Source organism: Lissotriton helveticus, chromosome 5_1 (genome assembly GCF_964261635.1).
Source record: "Lissotriton helveticus chromosome 5_1, aLisHel1.1, whole genome shotgun sequence".
Classification (NCBI taxonomy): Eukaryota; Metazoa; Chordata; class Amphibia; order Caudata; family Salamandridae; genus Lissotriton; species Lissotriton helveticus.
Window position 1 is genome coordinate 72,286,175 of NC_136065.1, and position 21,666 is coordinate 72,307,840.

A 21,666-nucleotide genomic window follows, 5' to 3' on the forward strand; every position below is an offset into this window, starting at 1 on the left:
ACCTGTTCACGGTCCATCGAGCCTACCTATCCCCACAAAGGCTATCCAAATTCCAAGTAGGAAAATGTTGTAACAAATGCAACCTCCCCGGTGCCTCTGACGTCCATATGTTTATGGAGTGCCCCCCAATTAAGCTATTTTGGGACGAGGTAAAGGCTACCTTGGACTCAATCCTTAAAACATCATTATCCCTCATACTACCATTGATAATTTTCGGGCTGGACGAAAACGTTACTGGACCTGCAAAGACCTTTCTGTTATATGCGATTCTTCTCGCGAGACGGCAGATTTGTAAATTTTGGGTCGACTCTAAGGCACCATCACATGCAGGCTGGCTAACTTCCCTATATGATACATCAAAGGTGGATCTGGCCAGATCCTGCAGTAAACGTAACCTCACCTTTTGGAACTTGCTGGTTCAGAGGAGGTAGATCTCTTGCCATCATCCCCGTTTTTTTTTTGTTTTTTTTTCCGGGTCCGATGATTATGCCTACACACTCCATGGTCCAACGTGGTGGTTCCGTTCGACTGTATTTGGTCCTATAGGCCGAAATATGCCTTGATGGAGTTTTGAGGGGATTGGCAGGCCGCCTAACATCTTTCCTTCCTTGGATATTCCAGAAAGCGTCTCCCGCCAGCCTGGCTTTCTTTTCATGTCTGAGCCTGATTAAGGATTACGATCTTACCCTTGGCCTAACGACATGTATGGTGGTTGGCGTTTCTTTCTTGGAAACGATGGTCAGGCAAATGAGGACAAAAAAAACCAACAAAAAAAACATTAACTGTTGCATGGTTACACACGTATAAGGTCCCAAAGGCAAGAACTATTGGGTATGCCAATGCTTGTTGAAATTGGTATACACCCGTTACGACGCAACTTTTACTCCGCACTACCATTACAACGCGGGCATTACAACGCATGGCATTACAACGCATTGCGCTGGGGGGCGCTCTAGGATAAGAGGTAAGTTTAATTTACTATCCAACACCTTCCCTAGGGTCCACGGGGACTGGAGTTAGAATAGTAAATTATACTTACCACTATCCAGCACCCCAAAGCGCTATGCGTTGTAACGGTATTCGTTGTAAATACCGCGTTGTAATGGTACGCGGAGTAAAAGTATGCGTTGTAACGTCATACATCCGTTGAAATTTCATTTGTTTAAAAAATATAAATCACACATATTGTCCATTTGATGCCGCACCTGAATTGCCGAAATACAGAAAATACAGAGATGAGAGGGAGCATTTGCGGGCAAGAAGAAACTGGTGCAGATCAGTGAGAAAGGAACAGGGAAGGGGAGGGTTCTTATGATTTGAATGTTTATAGCACTTGTATTCTGCGTATGTGCATCTTTTAAGAAAACCTATGGCTCTAGTTATTGTTGGTAAGGACCATTCTATGAGAATGCACAGAGCACTTGCACTTTATTGCGTATTTTATAGAAATACCCTGCTGCTAGGGGTGGTTGGGAAATACTTTCCCAAAAAGTTGCACGGAGCACTTGCACTTTTTTTTGACGCGTTAGTCGTCTTGCTCAAGTTGATACGTGCACTTTGTGGGAAGGTGGATACCGGACTATGGTTACCCCAGATTTTTTGCCTTGTGTTTAGCTGGTTTTCGACTTAGTTGGCCTGGGATCCTGCTAATCAGGGCCCCAGGCTATCTGCTCTCACTGTAAAATGGACTCCATGTACCTTAGGTACATCACCAATTGGATTGGGTCACCTTATGAGCCCCTGTATAATGTACCATAGGTACCCAGGGCATAGGTTCATCCAAGGCCTACCAGGGGCTGCAGCATATCTTTTGCCACCCCTGGCTGGCCATCCAAACTGACACAACTGGCTGATCACTCAGCTGGGGCCAGGTCGTGTAATCACCCCTTGCTTAGGTATAGTATTTCTATACCTACCATTATATATAGACACATATGTACCTATAAGTCACTCTTATGGCAGGCCTTAACAATCCTGAAGGCAGAGTGCTTGGTTTTATGTGAGATGGTGCTCTAGCATGAGCTGAGCCTGTCTGCAGCTTTCGGAACCATGTCCTTATAGCTGTTCTATGATATAGCCATACCATATACTCTTAAGTGCATTATAATCCTCGCGGTTGAATGCTAACTTTGGTTTGGCTTTATCAAAACATGTCGTGTAAGGTGTCATACGCTGTGGAATACTACCCCCTCGCCAGTTCTGGCACCGGGGTAGCATTCCACCCTTCTAGAGGGAGAAGACATGTTGTTCCTACTAATCCCGGTTAAAGTTAACCAGAGCCACAGACACAAGTCTGACCTCCTGCTGCTGGGAGTCCTTCCAGCCAGGGAGTCTTGGACAATAGGTTTCCTGCATTGGGAGGTGCTAGCACCACCCCAGACAGGCCATAGTGTATAGGGGCCGGGAGGGCTGAATGAAATGAGACACTGCCTGGGGCACACAAGGTGTCCCATGCATAGTCCGGTTCAAACCGGTGCTGGGGCACTCCAGCCCCAGCTCTGGCGCGAAACTGGATAAAGGGAAAGGGGTGTAACCACCCTCTTCCCTGGTCCCACCCATAGGAGGGACCTAGCAGGTAATCCAGCCCCGAAATCTGGTATATAGGTAGGAGCTGAGTCCCAAGACTTTAGATTTATCCTGACTGAAACTTGAAACGAAACTCTGGACCTTCAACATTCTACGTGAAGATAGAAGACTGAAGAATCTCCCTTGTAGTCAAGGAGTGACCATCCTGTGTAAGCAGGCACCATCAAGCGATCAACAGTTTGCTTTGTCGATGCTCCCGCCGGAGCCCGAGCACAGAGCCTGACAAGACCCGGACTTTCAGACTTCCAACAGCCCGATCCACAGTCATAGCAGAGCTGAGACCCGTGGAGGCAACGAGAGACGTGGGACTGGCCATCTTGGAAAGCCAGCAAATTGCTTTCTGTGCAACTTCTGAGGCACCCTCGAAGTTGTGCATTGGGGATTGAGAAGCCCCAGCCCCGAGCACCAACTGCACCGAAGATCAGCCCTCCACACTCCACGAGTTCTGCGTGTGGCCCTTCTGCATTTTCCTGCTTGACGCATCTGTCCGGTCACTTGCCCATTGGCTAGTGGCCTCTGTGATGATGAACCTTTGAATCTACACCACCTGCCTGGTTGCTCCAGGTGGGCCCCTGCTTCCCTGCAAAGGAAAAGCCCCACAGACATTGCTGGTCTATCCCGAAGCGAATATTCGATTCCTGCATGGGTTGCATTTGCCAAGGCCTGTTGACTCCAATCCGGAAGCCGACGCCGCCAACAGCGAGATCCTTCGTGGGACATTCCATATCCAGCTCCTGGTTGTGGTCGACATTTCCTGGTCCACGTGGCTGCAGAGTCAAGCTTCACGACATCACCTGATCGCATCCCGACATCGCCTGGTTCCTTCCTGGTCACTGGCTAGTGACCCAGACTCTGTCCCCTCTGCTTTCAGGTACTCTTCATCATCGATCCGCCCTTGGATCCACCCGGACACTTCTCTCCTGGTCGCCTGCAGCATCTTTCTCCAAGGCTCCATAGGAATCAGCTACGAAACCCGACACACTTTGACACCTATGCACCCGCTTCCTGTGGGTGAGGTAACGCGAGTACTTCAGTGCTCCTGTGGGTATTGACTATCCTAGTGTCTAAATTTTAAGTAGCTTCCTCCTAGTCCATCCGGATGTGCCCTAAAAGAACTAGTTTCCCATTCTTTTGTTCCGATTCTAACTCTATGGTAACTCGTGTGTGTGTAAAGACACTGTACACGCATCCCGTGGGCCTCCTGCTCCCTATCCTTTGGTAGTACAGCATAGCCCAAGTGATTCTCTAGGCCCTCTGCCTATCCTTTGTTCGTGACGTGGTTCTTATACCACTATTTTAGTATACGGTTTGAAATGCCCCTAGGGCATTACTGTATTTTGTGCAACTTATTGTATGATAATTGAGTATCTTATTATGGGCTTGTGCCTCTGACCTCATAAAGAGTTCAGAGGATTAATTTAGTAATAAATACATATATATTTTATATATATAACCTGTGTGGTGTCCTTTCACTTGGTATTAAAGGGATTGCATATGGTAAAACAGCTGGCTTCACATGCCCTCTTGAGTTTAGCCTAAGACTGCTTTATCCATGCTACCATTAAGATAGCTGGTCTATAGGTTGACTTTACAACCATCACCATAAGGGTTGTTTGGACTGATACAGGGGTGCCCACTAGAATAGTGGACATCACATATCAGGCCAACTTCTCACATTGGTGTGCAGCGGTTGGGATTTGAGCTTGCTGTTGTTTTACCAATTGTAATCTTTGAGAAATCATTTGAAAGATCACATTAGGTACCATAGGTACATATAACAAGACTTATAATACTTAAGTTCTACTGAACTTAGTTGTTGTAGACTAAAGGGCCTAGCACACCCTGACTACAACTCCTGGAGAGGTTTAGTAGGAAACACTTAGTGTAGGTAGGTGCACAAACCACACCTCACTAGATCATGTCAACCACAGGTGAACCTAGTGTATCTCTACCTGTGGGAGGTGACCCTCCCAGGGCACCCTCAAAATTTGACATACTCAACTTCAGAGAGCTGAGACACTTGTGTACCACAAGGAAGTTGAAACAGGGTTCTAACTCTACCCTTTAGCACCTGATAGACCTCTTAGAAGAATCTGAGGTTCTTAAGGCCTCTAACACAGGCCCTACAGGTAATGCAGAGGAGGTACTACCCTCACCAGAAGATGCCCCTGACCCTACTGTCATAGATGATGATGAGATAGTGGAGGAGGAAGATTCTGAGGAAGAGGTAGGCAGCCAGGTTAAAGTTAGGAGACTTAGCCAGGCTAACCTAAGCCTACATGGGGCTGGAGAGGGGCAAGCCCCATACAGACGTATCAGTAGACTTAACCAGAGGTATAGGAGGAAAAGGTCCCACTCAGGGGAATCTTTCCACTCCAATGCCTCAAGGGGTTCTCAGAGGGGAATGACTTCCCCTCAGAGGAGAGAACACCAGGCTAGGATGAGGGAAGTCCAAATCAGGATAGAGAGGGAAGAACTTGCCCTAGCCCAAGCAAAACTTGCTCGTGCAAGAGAGCAGACGTTAAGTGGACTAGAGTCCACTGGTGGCAGCAATATCCCTAAGGATAAAGACAGGTCCTATGACAATAGACACCTGAGTAAGATTTTGCCCCCCTACAAAGATGGGGATGACATCCACAAATAGATAACTGCTTTGGAGAGGGCTTGCAAAGTACAGCAGGTACCCCAAAGTCAGTGGGCAGCAATCTTGTGGCTCTCTTTTGCAGAAAAAGGTAGAGATAAGCTCCTCACAGTTAGTGATGAGGATGCTAAAAACTACTCAGCCCTGAAGAGTGCTCTAATTGATGGGTTTGGCTTAACCACTGAGCAATACAGGTTGTTGTTCAGGGATACCCAGAAGACACAGACTCAGGACTGGACTGATTTTGTAAATTGTGCTACTAAGGCTCTGGAGGACTGAATATTGGGCAGCAAAGTACAGGACTTTACAGGATTATATAATTTGATTATGAGGGAGCAGATCCTTAGTAATTGTCAAAACCAGCTTCTACACCAGCACCTGGTGGACTCTGATCTGACCTCTCCACAGAATTGGATAAGAGGGCAGACAAATGGGTCAGAACCAGGGTTAGGCCTAAAAATCAGGGTGGTGACCAGAAGAAAGATTCTACCAAGCCTCAAGAGAAAGGTGGGGATAAATCAAAAGACAAGTCCTCTACAGGGCCCCAAAACTCCAATGGTGGGGGTGGGTCCCAAAACACTTCCTCTAACCAAAAGAAACCTTATTGCCATGTCTGTAAACAGCCTGGCCACTGGAAGACTGACAGCAGTTGCCCAAGGGCCAACAATAAGGAAAACATTCCCCCAAGTACTACTCCCAGACCTCCTGTTACTATTAGTAGTAATCCCCCAGGTGGTGGGAGTGCCCCCAAGAATGTGGCTGGGTTTACTTTGGGAACTCAAGTGGACTCTGGCCTAACCAGGTCCTCTAACCAAGAAACTCTAGTCTGTGAAGATGGCATGGGGTCTGCCAACTTTTCAGCTTGTCCTAACACTTTGGGCAAGTACAGACAGGAGCCCATCATCAATGGCCAGAATGTTGAAGCCTACAGAGACACAGGGGCTAGCATCACTGTGGTGACTGACAGTCTAGTCCCCTCAGGACAACTTTTACCTGGGTTCACCGATCAGGTGACCAACATTGATAGAGTGCAGAAAGATCATCCCATGGCAGTAGTAAATCTCAGCTGGGGAGGTGTCACTGGCCCAAAGAGAGTGTCAGTGTCTACAAACTTGCCTGTAGATTGTCTACTGGTAAATGATCTAGATATCTCAGCCTGGGCTGGGGTAGAACAAGAAACCCATTCCAAAACGGTAGGCCTTCCAGAAAAGGTTAGTGGGGCTGTGATGGCTACAGCCCCAGCTCCAGGAGAATTCCTTTCTAAAGAGGGTGGAAGGGCTGTGATGGTCACAGCCCAAGCTCAGGCAGACTTCCCTGAAACGGTTGGCAGGGATGTGATGGTCACAGCCCACACACAAACTGAGTTCCTTCCTGAAAAGGTTGGTAGGGCTGTGATGGTCACAGCCCAAACTCAAACAGATTTTAGTGTTGTGGAGCCTAAACTATGGATCACTCCACTCAGACAGAGAGTATTGGGGAGGAAGAAAAGTCTCCCTTCCACCAGACAGTAGGTGAGAGTCAGCCTCCTCAGGGAACTGACCCTACCCCTTGTGAAGGAACTGCCCCAGAGGTAGTCAGGCCTAGCCTGGCAGAGCCCCTGGTGCCAGTGGACCCTTCCAAGGTGGGATCCAGTCTGGAGCAGGTAACCAGCCCCTCTCTACCCTGCCGCAGTCAGCCCAGGGCTGTAGAGGTCAGGGAGGCCAGCGGACCTCAAAGGGCCCCCTGTCCACAAGAACACCCCCATCAGCAGATTAGGGGCACCAAAGCTAGCAGCCCTAGCAAGGTGAACATTACAGAAACTCCTGAGGGATCTCCCTTAGTCTTAGTTAGGAACCTCCCCCAGATCGACTCTGTTGGGCACAGCCAAACCTGGGACACAAAGGCCCCAAACATGACCTGTCCCTCCAGTAAGCCAACAACAGGGACCCAGCCTCCAGCTATAGGCAGCCAGAGGTTGACCCTGAGAGCCCAATGCAACTCAGTCATGGAAAAAAAGGCACCCACGGTGGATAGTGATTGGAGGAAGCAGAGCCCTACTTCGGTACTCCATCTCAGCACCAGCCTTTTACGTTGCCAAAACACACCACAGGTAGAGATTACCTATGGTGGAGACCCTCTGATACCCCTAGGGTGAGGGATTGCTTAGTGGACCATGAGATAGGGGGTAACCATGCTAGTGCAGGTACTTCCTTATATGGCCACTTAGGCAATATAGGCTTACCTGGTCAAGGATAGCCTTATCACCTTTCGTTTGGGGGGGGTTGTGTAGGAAGGTGGATATCTGACTATGGTTACCCCAGATTTTTTGCCTTGTGTTTAGCTGGTTTTCGACTTAGTTGGCCTGGGATCCTGCTAATCAGGGCCCAGGCTATCTGCTCTCACTGTAAAATGGACTCCATGTACCTTAGGTACATTACCAATTGGATTGGGTCACCTTACGAGCCCCTGTATATTGTACCATAGGTACCCAGGGCATAGGTGCATCCAAGGCCCACCAGGGGGTGCAGCATATCTTTTGCCACCCCTGGCTGGCCATCCAAACTGACACAACTGGCTGATCACTCAGCTGGGGCCAGGTCGTGTAATCACCCATTGCTTAGGTATAGTATTCCTATACCTACCATTATATATAGACACATATGCACCTTTAAGTCACTCCTATGGCAGGCCTTAACAACCCTGAAGGCAGAGTGCTTGGTTTTATGTGAGATGGTGCTCTGGCATGAGCTGAGCCTGTCTGCAGCTTTCGGAACCATGTCCTTATAGCTGTTCTATGATATAGCCATACCATATACTCTTAAGTGCATTGTAATCCTTGCGGTTGAATGCTAACTTTGGTTTGGCTTTATCAAAACATGTCGTGTAAGGTGTCATACGCTTTGGAATACTACCCCCTCGCCAGTTCTGGCGACGGGGGTAGCATTCCACCCTTCTAGAGGGAGAAGACATGTTGTTCCTACTAATCCCGGTTAAAGTTAACCAGAGCCACAGACATAAGTCTGACCTCCTGCTGCTGGGAGTCCTTCCAGCGAGGGAGGCTTGGACAATAGGTTACCTGTATTGGGAGGTGCTAGCACCACCCCAGACAGGCCATATTGTATTGGGGCAGGGAGGGCTGAATGAAATGAGACACTGCCTGGGGCACAGAAGGTGTCCATGCATAGTCCAGTACAAACTGGTGCTGGGGCACTCCAGCCCCAGCTCTGGCGTGAAACTGGACAAAGGGAAAGGGGTGTTACCACCCCCTTCCCTGGTCCCACCCATAGGAGGAACCTAGCAGGTAATCCAGCCCCTAAATTTGGTATATAGGTAGGAGCTGAGTCCCAAGACTTTAGATTTATCCTGATTGAAACTTGAAACGAAACTCTGGACCTTCATCGTGCTACCTGAAGATAGAAGACTGAAGAATCTCCCTTGTTGTAAAGGAGTGACCACTCTGTGTAAGCAAGTACCATCAAGCGTTCAACGGTTTGCTTTGTTGATGCTCCCGCCGGAGCCCGAGCACAGAGCCTGACAAGACCCGGACTTCCAGACTTCCAACAGCCCGATCCACAGTCACAACAGAGCGACAAGAGATGTGGAGGCCACGAGAGACGTGGGACCGGCCATCTTGGAAAGCCAGCAAATTGCTTTCCGTGCAACTTCTGAGGCACCCTCGAAGTTGTGCATTGGGGATTGAGAAGCCCCAGCCCCGAGCACCAACTGCACTGAAGATCAGCCCTCCACTCTCCACGAGTTCTGTGTGGGGCCCTTCTGCATTTTCCTGCTCGACGCGTCTGTCTGGTCACTTGCCCGTTGGCTAGTGGCCTCTGTGACGACGAACCTTTGAATCTACACCACCTGCCTGGTTGCTCCAGGAGGGCCCCTGTTTCCCTGCAAAAGAGAAGCCCCATAGACCTTGCTGGTCTATCCCGAAGTGAATATTCGATTCCTGCAAGGGTTGCATTTGCCAGGGCCGGTTGACTCCAATCTGGAAGCTGACGCCGCCAACAGCGAGATCCTTCGTGGGACAGTCCCTATCCAGCTCCTGGTCGTCGTCGACACCTCCTGGTCCACGTGGCTGCAGAGTCAAGCTTCACGACATCACCTGATCGCATCCTGACATCGCCTGGTTCCTTCCTGGTTCCTTTCTGGTCACTGGCTAGTGACCCAGACTCTGTCCCCTCTGTTTTCAGGTACTCTTCATCATCGATCCGCCCTTGGATCCACCCGGACACTTCTCTCCTGGTCGCCTGCAGCATCTTTCTCCAAGGCTCCATAGGAATCAGCGATAAAAACCCAACACACTTTGACACCTATGCACCCGCTTCCTGTGGGTGAGGTAACGCGAGTACTTTGGTGCTCCTGTGGGTATTGACTATCCTAGTGTCTAAGTTTTAAGTAGCTTCCTCCTAGTCCATCCGGAAGTGCCCTAAAAGAACTAGTTTCCCATTCTTTCGTTCCCATTCTAACTCTATGCTAACTCGCGTGTGTGTAAAGACACTGCACATGCATCCCGTGGGCCTCCTGCTCCCTATCCTTTGGTAGTACAGCGTAGCCTCAGCGATTCTCTAGGCCCTAGGCCTATCCTTTGTTCGTGACGTGGTTCTTATACCACTATTTTAGTATATGGTTTGAAGTGCCCCTAGGGCATTACTGTATTTTGTGCAACTTATTGTATGATAATTGAGTATCTTGTTATGGGCTTGTGCCTCTGACCTCATAAAGAGTTCAGAGGATTAATTTAGTAATAAATACATATGTATTTTATATATATAACCTGTGTGGTGTCCTTTCATTTGGTATTAAAGGGATTGCATATGGTAAAACAGCTGGCTTCACATGCCCTCTTTAGTTTAGCCTAAGACTGCTTTGTCCATGCTACCACTAGGATAGCTGGTCTATAAGGTTGACTTTACAACCATCACCATAAGGGTTGTTTGGACTGATACAAGGTGCCCACTAGAATAGTGGACATCACATATCAGGCCAACTTCTCACACACTTTATAAGATATTTTATGCTGCTAGTTAATTGTTGGTATAGAGTGTTCCATAGAGGATGCTTAGAGCATTAACACTTTATTGCGCACCTTATAAAAACTTTTTGCTGCTTGTATTAATTGGGATAGCTTTTCCAAAAGAAGATGCACAGAGCACTTGCACTTTTTTTTCTACTTCAGCCTCTAAGTTTAGGCTCTTATGTTTAAATCCAAACATGTACATCTTTTCAAATGTCGTGTGTTGCTTGATATTTATTTTTGGATTATAACTTTATATTAATTTTTCTGTGTACCTTACTTAATTAGGTTTCTCCGATAAACTATAGTGTGCTGTATCTGAAATAAGCATGTATATGTTGAAAGACCATCTGCATTGTAATTAAGTTGACCACCGCAGAGTATAGTTTAGTGATTAGAAAAATTGTTCTCTTTTAAGGAATGCTTTTGGAACAGAATTAGCTTAAACAATCTGCATAAATTGGTAATAATTCATATACGGTAACTTTATTACCCAAAGCTCATGTATTTTGAAATGAAAATGAGAATTTGTAATTTTAATTGAATTTTTTGGTGTATGGAATTGTGTTTTAATTATGTATTTTATGTGGAATTCTTCGGAATTCTAAACCATAATAAAAATTGAGGACTTCTTCAACAGAAGACGTATCGTGGTCGTTCTAGTTCCAGTATCTTTTGGTGTCTGCCAGCGGTCCTACTGATTGCGGCAACAAAGTGCAGCCGGCATGCTGGTGGAGCTCTGGGACGTATGTGAACACTTTGAAACAGGTATTCCATTTGATGAATACATCCTATAAAAACTTTTACCAGAGTTACAGTGTCTGCAGAGAAGTATCAGATAACTGCAGGATTCGTACAGAAAAATATTATATTTGGGTAGCAGAAATAAGAAGTATATCGGGATCTACATTGAAACGTGTATGAAAAGTGTTCTGCACATAAGAGAAAGCGCATTTTGTTGAAATCCTTTTAAGCCGATACTCTACAAGAGTCAATAGCACTGTTCTGATTGGCTCCGTTACAGTTTTTGAATGTGAAGGACAGTTCTGAAGCTTTTGTCCTTGGGCAGCTAATGAAAATGGCCTAAAACCCTTGGCTTTCAGTTGAGGAATGAAGGAGTAGCGTACTGGCACGTTGGAACATTACATTTTAACAAAGAGACACTAACTCCATGTTGCGAGACACACTGTTGAAATTGCCCCTGGCTGGTCCTGATGAAGGTGGTCTCCATTGCAGTTCTTCCACCGAAACGCGTTGGCCCTTTCCTCTAATTACATCCAACCTTTGGTTGTACAGTGGACAAACTGGTGCAAAACAACGGGGTGTTTTTTCGGTTGTAGTAGAGTGATGCATGACTAGGATGTGGGATTGAGTGGATGTGTTGGGTTTGTGGTTCTCAACCTGGGTCATAATAACTGTCTCGTTATTTAAAAAAAAAAAAAGATATGTTTATCTATTCTGATTATGTAATTATAATATGAATTTTTGTACATGTATTTAAAGGAAATCACATGAAATACAGTGAATAATCACTTGTTTTCAAATAAGAAAAAAGCAAAAAGGAATTTTTGAATGACAAAAAAACTCTAAAAATAAAAATGAATAAATAACTCAAAAAGTTGTATATGTGGTTTATGTATGCCCGTGATATTGGTTGCTTTCCTCATTGATAAAGTGGATATAGGTCAAGAGGGAGTTTTCTTTCTTGTTTCTGGTTATTTCACCCCTCAACTCTCTGACCTTTAAGTACATTTGGGAGGGGATCCCTACTTTTACTCATCTGATCAGCGGTCCTACTTTAAACTGACTGGGACATTTAATTCTCATATTTTCCACTGAGATCACGTTGTTACTTGGAGTCATTGCTAATATGGATACCAGTTAGATTTAGTATTGCAGCTGTCTTTGGCTTACACGCCGGACAGTTATATACGTCATATTACTCTTTGGAGAACAGCGAATCTTTTTCAGTCACTTTGGATACTCTTATTCTATATCCATCTTGAGAAGCTTTATTCATCCTCCACGTTATCTGCTCTTCAGAATCTCATATGCCATGCTCCTCACTAGAAGCTTTTAATATTTACAGAAGCCCTGAAGAAGTCCCTAGTTGGGACGAAACGCGTCGGCTGTATGGTGCTTCATCTATTTTTGAAATAAAGGAAAACCAATCTGAGGAACCTAATGCTTTCTGTGACTCTTTGAAATTGTCTAATCAAATGTCAAATGTGGTGGTGCACCTTTGCTTTTATAATCAATTGATTTAGTTCTGTAAGCAACGAGCACAGTTACAGTGGGTGCTGTTCAGTGTGCACACAATCCCCCAAGTAGAATAAAGGGATATTAGCTATCATACAGGGTTACTTTTTGTAAGGTGCTGGTCTTTAGAAGGTTCCACTGTTAGGTCTTTTGTCTTCATAATAATTGAGTTGAATTGAATTGGGAAGGGGAGGGTAGAAGGTATAAGGAGATTGTGGCAAAATAACAGGAAACTAAGGATGAAGATTGGTTTCTTGGGAGAAAGTTGAAGCAGCAATGGGGCAGAGTAGAAGGGAGATAAAGCCAGGTGTTTTACAAGTGGCGATAGGAATGCTGCTTTCTATGGGAACCAATTGGAGTTTAGGCTATAAATAAAACAAGGCAGAGACGGAGGTGGTGCAATACTGACCTGATGTTGCCAGATGGGAGGAGGGAAGAGAGGGCATTACTCCTTGTACTGCGTGATGGCCAATCAAAAAGCTCACAGAGTGAAATCACCGGAAAGACAGCTGAATACACAAAGGAGGGACTTTGACAGAAATGTACCAATAAGAAGGCAGCGTTTCTGAATGCCACAGACAGTAACCAATTGCAATTGGTGGGTTTTCCAAACCCCACAGAAGAGCGATAACAAGTAGATTGAAGCTCGACCCCAAAAATTGGCACGTTGTCCCCGGTGGATCCCACCCACCTTGAAGTCATATGTACACCCCTCTACCTGTCAATGACCTCATAATGCTGCATAGCACAAACGTCACCCCAGCCCTTGCTCTGGAACTATATGAGTCAGTTCTGCCGTTACAGGCTCGTAGCCCGTGATCAACAGTCAAGGAGTTAACTTGTTGCGCAACCCTTGTGCACTTTTTAGGTCTCGACTATTAATCCCGCAAGGGATAAATAGACAAGAGTTTAGTGGGCAATCGAAGCTCTGAAACCATCGCAGATTTCGGACAGTTCATGTGGTGCACTCGTGCGGAAAGCGCGTCCACATCAAAGCCATCAGCCTCCCTCCCACAGGCATCTGTTGCTTCCCCAGCATGTGCAGTGCGCGCTCGGCCTCACTTCTCCTCCCCCCTAATTACATCCCTGCTTTCACTTTCACGGCCGCAAGCCCGTGAGCTTCACTGAGCTTCACTTCAAAGGGATCCGCTCCCCCGCCCCCTGCTTCACAGTACAAAGGAATGCGCATTTTCCGGCCGCTTTTCATTATTTCTTTCCACGATGTTCAATGTCCCGAGCCCTTGATTTAACTTTTTTGTGCCTTTCTGCCCTCTGTTAGACTCGTTTTTGCCTTATTTTTCTGCCCTTCTGCCCTCTGTTAGACTCGTTTTTTGTTCCCTTCTGCCCTCTGTTAGACTCTTTTTCCCTTGTTTTTCTGCCCTTCTGCCCTCTGTTAGACTCGTTTTTTGTGCCCTTCGACCCTCTGTTAGACTTGTTTTTCCCTTGTTTTCCTGCCCTTCTGCCCCCTGTTAGACTCGTTGTTTGTGCCCTTCTGCCCTCTGTTAGACTCGTTTTTCCCTTATTTTTGTTTCCTTCTGCCATCTGTTAGACTCGTTTTTTGTGCCCTTCTGCCCTCTCTTAGACTCGTTTTTTGTGCCTTTCTGCCACCTTTTAGACTCATTTTTTGTGCCCTTCTGCCCTCTGTTAGACTCGTTTTTCCCTTGTTTTTCTGCCCTTCTGCTCCCTGTTAGACTCGTTTTTTGTGCCCTTCTGCCCTCTGTTAGACTCTTTTTTGCCTTGTTTTTCTGCCCTTCTGCCCTCTGTTAGACTCGTTTTTTGTGCCCTTCTGCCCTCTGTTAGACTCGTTTTTCTGCCCTTCTGCCCCCTGTTAGACTCGTTTTTTGTGCCCTTCTGCCCTGTTACTCGTTTTTCCCTTGTTTTTCTGCCCTTTGTTAGACTCGTTTTTTGTGCCCTTCTGCCCTCTGTTAGACTCCTTTTTCCCTTGTTTTTCTGCCCTTCTGCCCCCTGTTAGACTCTTTTTTAGTGCCCTTCTGCCCTCTGTTACTCGTTTTCCCCTTGTTTTTCTGCCCTTCTGCCCTCTGTTAGACTCGTTTTTTGTGCCCTTCTGCTCTCTGTTACTCGTTTTTCCCTTGCTTTTCTGCCCTTCTGCCCTCTGTTAGACTTGGTTTTTGTGCCCTTCGGCCCTCTGTAGACTCGTTTTTTGTGCCTTCTTGCCCCCTGTTAGACTAGTTTTTTGTGCCCTTCTGCCCTATGTTAGACTCGTTTTTCCCTTGTTTTTCTGCCCTTCTGCCCTCTGTTAGACTCGTTTTTTGTGCCTTTCTGCCCTCTGTTAGACTCGTTTTTCCCTTGTTTTTCTGCCCTTCTGCCCTGTTAGACTGCGTTTTGTGCCTTTCTGCCCTCTGCATCACCACATCATCACTCAGCGCTACCCCAGCATCACTCAGCACCACCACATTATCACTCAGCACCACCACAATATCACTCAGCACTACCACAGCATCACTCAGCACCACCACAGCATCACTCAGCACCACCACAGCATCACTCAGCACCACCTCAGCACCACCACATCACCACTCAGCACCACCACATTATCACTCAGCACCACCACAGCACCACTCAGCACCACCACAGCATCACTCAGCACCACCACAGCATCACTCAGCACCACCACAGCACCACTCAGCACCACCACAGCACCACTCAGCGCCACCCCAGCATCACTCAGCACCAACGCAGCATCACTGAGCACCACCCCAGCATCACCTCAGCACCATCCCAGTATCACTCAGCACCACCACAGCACTACTCAGCATCACCACAGCACCACTCAGCACCACCACAGCATCACTCAGCACCACCCCAGCATCACTCTGCGCAACCATTAAACAACTGGTTCAAATATGTTCTCTCAATGTTTCAAGCTTTAGTACAAATGTCACAAAAAGATGTTAATATTTCACTTCTGTTCTTGGATTTTCATCACAATAAAATACACTGAACATAATCTTCACAAAAGTTATTTACAAAAGTTTAAGCTATTGCCATTATAAATTACAATCACTTTTATTTAAGTATTAATTATTTAAAAAAATTAAAAGCCATTGTAATTTGTAATATCAATACAGCTAAGTCACGTAAATACAAAACATGTTGCATTTCAAATGCTATAGGTGTCACATTTGCGAAAGTTATAACTATTGGCATTGTAAATGACAAAGTTATTAATTTAGCTATTTTCAAAACCAACACATAAATAAAAAAAATTGTCATTTACAAGACCAATAGCTCAAACTTTCCTAATGCGAGACCTATTGCATTGCAAATGCTTGTTTATAGATGGGATTTCTAACTTCGGTATTCCTCTTGCTTCATCCCCCTCTCCAGTGAGTTCCTGAATGTAATCTACAGGCTCAAAGGTGACATTTAAGTCACCAGCAATTATCAATCATTGTCTCCCACTTTCTAAATCAAGATATCTCCCAAGAATGGTGAGTGTCGCAGATGGCCTATGTGGACTACCAAACCGTTATACATATTCAGGATCCTCAGCGGGGAACTCTCTTCAGCCAAACATAATTCCAGTCCTAGTATATTTTCAGAATCAAGGCTGGGCTTTTTAATGTTTCCTACTAACAAATTTTTGACCCATATCAGGAGGCCCCCTACCGGACGTCCCATTGATCCCTTCTTTGCCTCAATACTAAAAGTGGTGAAGTCTACTTTATTCACTTTCTCCGTAGCCCAAGTCTCCTGCAAGAAGCATATGCTATATTTATCAATAAAACTACACCAGTCCGGAGCGATGAGTTTTCAATTAATACCTGCCACATTTCAAGACAAAATCTCTAAATCCCTACCTTTTAGTGTATACAACTGTACGCCACTAGTGCTCTGTTGTATTCCCGCATTATTTGGGCCTATGCTTGACTGGATATTTAAGGAGATACAATTTTAATTCTCTCTTGGCAATTCGAATAGTTGTCCCCCATCTATTTTTATCAACCCCTCAATTTCACCTTGTGTCGTGTTCGGGGTTCTATTTAGTCAATCTAGGTCATCTAGATTTGAAAGTGGGTGGTATCTATTTCTTAATTCAATAGATGGATGACCCCTATAGGTGGTTTCATTAAAAGACCCATACCTACCCATCCCAGAGGCTCCCGCATTGGGTGCTAGATTTCTATAAAAGTGGGCCAGCGGCAATAGTTTGAGGCCATATCCTGGCCTTTGATTTGCCAGTCACATACCCCGGTCAACCAGCCAATTTGCTAATGATCGGGACCTGCAGTTTATCACAATACAGTCCCCCTTGGTCATCTTATCCATTGGACCAATCCAGCTCACCCTTCTTACGAGCATTATGTCTCGGAAATAGATATTTAAGAATCCACATTTTGAGACAACCAGTGACAAACCTTATTTTTGAGCCCGAATATGATTTCTTGAACTTTTCTGCAAGTGGTGGTACATTTGTTAGAACTGCTACATACGGGGAACATTCAGGTGGGAGATGCAGTGTGATTTTAATCCTCTCTTTCAACCATACCAGTTCTTGCGTGAGGTGTTGGGGAATTCCCTAGAGTTGCAGTGCTAAACCCACTCTCTCCTATGGTGACAGAATTAAAAAACAAATGGACTAGCGCTGTAAAGCAAGAAGCAGGAAAAAGCGGGACGCCAAACTAATATAAGCTTCTTTTGACTTGTACTTAAGTGGTTGTCTATTTACTTACTTATACACTATTGTACGACTTCCTCTGATGTGTCTGTAAAACGCACCTTTTGTCCCTAGGTTTTGTCGTGAATTTTGACCTCCTGTCCTGAATCTTTGTCCTGAATTTGTCACTCACAGTCCTGAATTTGCACCCATGCCAGTTGGTCACCCTATGCCACAGTGCTTGTTGCTGTGATGGCACACTTCTGAGTTGCCCTTTGAAATGATATCACAATCTTTGTTCATGTGATAACAGTGTTCAATGAAATGATGTCATAGAGGGGTGAACCTGCCAGAAGGGCCAAGTCCAACACAATTCTGTGCATATGCCCTAACCACGCATATGCATGATAAAGGCATATTTACATTCTAAATGATGGAATTGGCAGGTCCACGAACAGGAAGGATCGGGAGATGATGAGGTCAATTATGTGGGGCTGGGCAATGTGTTATGGGGTGGGGAGTAGTTTTTAAGGATTGGGCAGTGGTTTTTAGGGATGGGGATTGGTTTTAGGGCTCATTGGGAGGGTCAAGGTAGTTTTAGGGGTCTAGGGGGTGGGTGTTTTCTGGGGGCTCAGTGTAGTTTTTAGGGCTCATGAGAAGTCGGGTTCATTTTTAGGTCGGGGGTAGTTTTTAGGTCTCAGGGGAGGTAGGGTAGCTTTTAGGTCTTGGGAGGGGTTGGTCAGTATTTAGGGCTTGGGAGGATGGGGTCGTTTTTGGGGCTTAGGAGGGGGTTGGGGTACTTTTAGGGATCAGGGGTGTCAGATTAGCTTTTAGGTCCCAGGCGGGTTCGTTTGTAGGGTACAGGGGGACCGGCGTAGTTTTTTAGACACAGGGGGGTGCTTGGGTGTAAATGTTACCACACATATACCTCTACCAGTCATGTCTTTATCACAAAATTGCATGGTAAAGGCTTGCGTGGTAAAGGCATGCATTGTAAAGACGCATTCGTGGTAATGGCAGCGTTGTGGAGGGGTGACAGAATTCATATGAGGCCAGATCATAAAAGATGTCTATTTTATTTCCAGGGGTCAGAATGGGACAGAATCTAGATTTATCTTTATAGTTTATAATACATAGTTTCTATATAGGGAGGGTGTTAAAACGAGGCGCTATAGGACCTGTTTTCACCATCATTGTAATATGATTTCTCCTTTTGTATTTTATGGAATTGTAACCATGCTGACCATATTATTTTTAATCATATGTCTGCCTATGTTGGCTAAGATACTGCACATGAGATCACGTTGTTAAAATAAATATTTTAACCTTACTGTGTCTCTTATTTACTCCTGTTGTGGACTGATATGAGAGTATAACAAAAGAGTGTTCTCACTTCCCACCATTCCTGAGATGGTCCTAAGTCTCATGTTCTAGGTTGTCTAATCATTGGTTGCTTTGCTATAGGATGAAGAGCCAATGTGACACTGATGCTAGCTGGTTGGGGGTTTTCTAGGTACTGAGGTGAGTTTCTGGTACACCACAATTCACTGATGACCTGGGTCTCTGTGCACAGTTCTGTGTATGAGCAGGATCCTTGCAACAGCTTCTTGGGCAAAAGGTGCAGATTGGTAGTCGCTCTTTTTTCAAGCGTCAGTTTTTGAGGAACTGATTTTCTGAAATTTACTACCATACATTTAGCACTATAAAGTAGACACTGGTCAAGTCTAGATGCCTGTAGGTCCTAAAGGTTTTCCAGTTGTAGCATAACCGGAGTGTTATCAGCATAATTATACAATTTTAAATTGAAGGACATGATCAGATATGGTAAGTGAGTGAGGAGGTGTTTCAGCCTAAGAGAATACAGAAATGTATTGTGGGAGGAAATAAAGTGAGCAGGGGTAGCACATCAATACTTTGCCTACCTTAGAGAGAGGAGAAGGTCCAGATTACAATATTTCTTCATATGTTGAGTTATGTTAGTCTTAGTGGTAGATTGTGGTGATGGGCAATGTAAAAAACTTACAATACGTCTAACAATAGCAGTGCACTCCACTGCCATTTTCATCCAATAACAAAGGGATATAAAGGTGGGCTTAGCTCAGGACATATAACTTTGAAAAGTTTACCTTGACCATTTCTAAATCTATTCTAATCATTCCGGGATGTCTTAAGTTGATGGAAATAGAAGGTGTGAGGAAAGCAGTTTATTATATGGTGTGATAGTGCGACCTCACACTGTAATAAACTTGCACATCTTTGGTACTGAGCAGTCAGGCTTTATCAAAGAAACAGGTATTAAGTGTAAAGCATTAATAAGTGCCAAAACAGTTGATTAAGAAAAAAACACCACACAGTAAATATCCGACACTTATTCATAAAATAGGTATTACTTTTATCTTCAAATCAACACCTTAAAAACAACAATCCACTTGGGAATTTCAGAGTTATGAATGCTTACAGAGATTGCAAGTCACTGCTTTTCACTCAAATGTAATACATCAGTGATAGTTTTACATTACTATGCTGGTAGGCTTGGAGCCACCACATCAGGCAAGGAGCAGATCACAGTAACAAATAATTTTCAGATACTCAGTTACCTAGCCGTCATCAGACGACTTCCAGACTGTATGTGTGAACCGCCATAGACTTAAACGGAGTGGTCCTGATGCAAGGGATGTAGGATGCTGAAGATGTTCAATGATGTTGAGCCAGTGACGGAGGTCTTCCTGGGGTCAATAAGGTGGATCGACCTTGGCCACAAGGGTCGATGTCCTTCAAAGTCTGGTTAAAGTCCAGCCAAAAATCAGTTGCCCTTTAGATGGTTGTCATTTTCTTGCTGGGCATCCAATCTGCACTCTAATGACTCTCCCATTTCCAGCAGACTATAGTGCAACTTTTGAGGATCAGGACTCATTCTCCCAGAGTGCACTTCTGTGGTGATCAGACATTCTTCGCCACCAACTTGCCAAGATAGGCTTCTTCAGCTTTTGTGGTCCTGTAGGTGTAACAGGAAGTCAGCCAACTGACTCCAGGGGCCACTACTTCTGTCTAGGGCCCAGAGAAGAGTTATCCTCAAGCAGGGCATCACAAGCACAGTCCTTTCTTTGCTAACCCAATAAGCAGAAGTTGTAGTCCAGTCTTTGTTGCTGCCTTTCTCTGCGGGGTCCAGCGAACAGCAGGGCAGTCCTTCTTCCATCCTTTTTCCAGTATGATGTGATCTGAGGTCTGGGGGCCAGGGGTACCCATTTTGTGCCCGGTTTGTGCCATTGGGGGATATGACGACTAGCCAATGGGCTACTAGGACCTGTTCCAACTGGTAATGACTTCCTGTGAAGTGTGGCATCTAGTTAGCCAAGCATGTGCTCTTCTGACAACACTCAAAATGGCAGAACCCCTCTCTTGGTGTGTGAAGCAGCAGACCTCTACCCAGAGATGTGGCTACCTGAGGGCTACACTTTCACGGGAAAACGGGTTTGGCTGCAGCCTCAGCCTGTATGCAAGAAACAAAATAGCATCCCCTCTCGTGTGTCCACCATTTGCCCATCTAAGGCAGCTTTTCCTTTGTAGGTCGCCATTTGGGCTCACACCCTGTTCGGTCTTCTAGCCAGGAATAGATCACACCACTTCCAATTGCACGCCCTTTGTGCTCTTTCCACAGAGTCATTCACACCTCTCCCCAGGAGGGCAGAAGGCGGTCTTGTGACTAGCAGCCGTAATCATTCACTGGAAAACTTTGGGAATCTGAGTGGCAACTTTCCAAAGTTGCCATTTGTGCAAAAATTACATTAAATTCGACTGGAGCATCAAGTCGTGTTTAATGCACTTATTCTTTTGATACCTTGAAGTATCAAATGTACTTGTTCCACTCAGAAATTAGCACTGCTCTAGGCTGTAGTGGGCGTAAGCAAAATGTGAATGATGCAACAACATACCAATAGACGAAGAAGGCTGGCTGAAAGCCCCTTCAAATAAGTATATTATACATATATATTTTTTAAATCAAAATGTCTCGGCTAACACCAGACCTAAAAAGAGAAGGGTAAATATCCCAAATTGGCGGGGATTGCAAGAATTGGTTTATCCATGGTGCATGTCTGTGTGTGTATGTGTAAGGACTGCTAAAATTTTCACAAGATTCAGAGGGACAGACCTGTCTGTCTGCAGTGATGCAGATAGCAAGTGAAATCTGATACAGACAACACCATACCCAGATGACTGAAGTTACAACCAGAGAATGCATTTATTAGGGCGATGCTACACCCCAATATTGCCCCTGTGAATGCCTTCCTCTTTAAGCAACAGTTCCATCCCTCATCACACTCCTCTCTGATCCTCTCCTTCACCTATCAACATCTTTGCTCTGCTCGGAACAGTGTAAAGAGACAGCAAAAATTGAAGTCTGATGCACTAGTTGGAAAAATATATTATTATTATTGTTATTATATTTACATGCTTGTGTTGTAAATAAGTTAATTGAGATGATCACCTAAGCTCTGTTATAATTTCCTTCTCAGATTCTACTGTGATAGCGGAAGAGTATAATATCCTGGCAAAGAAACGATT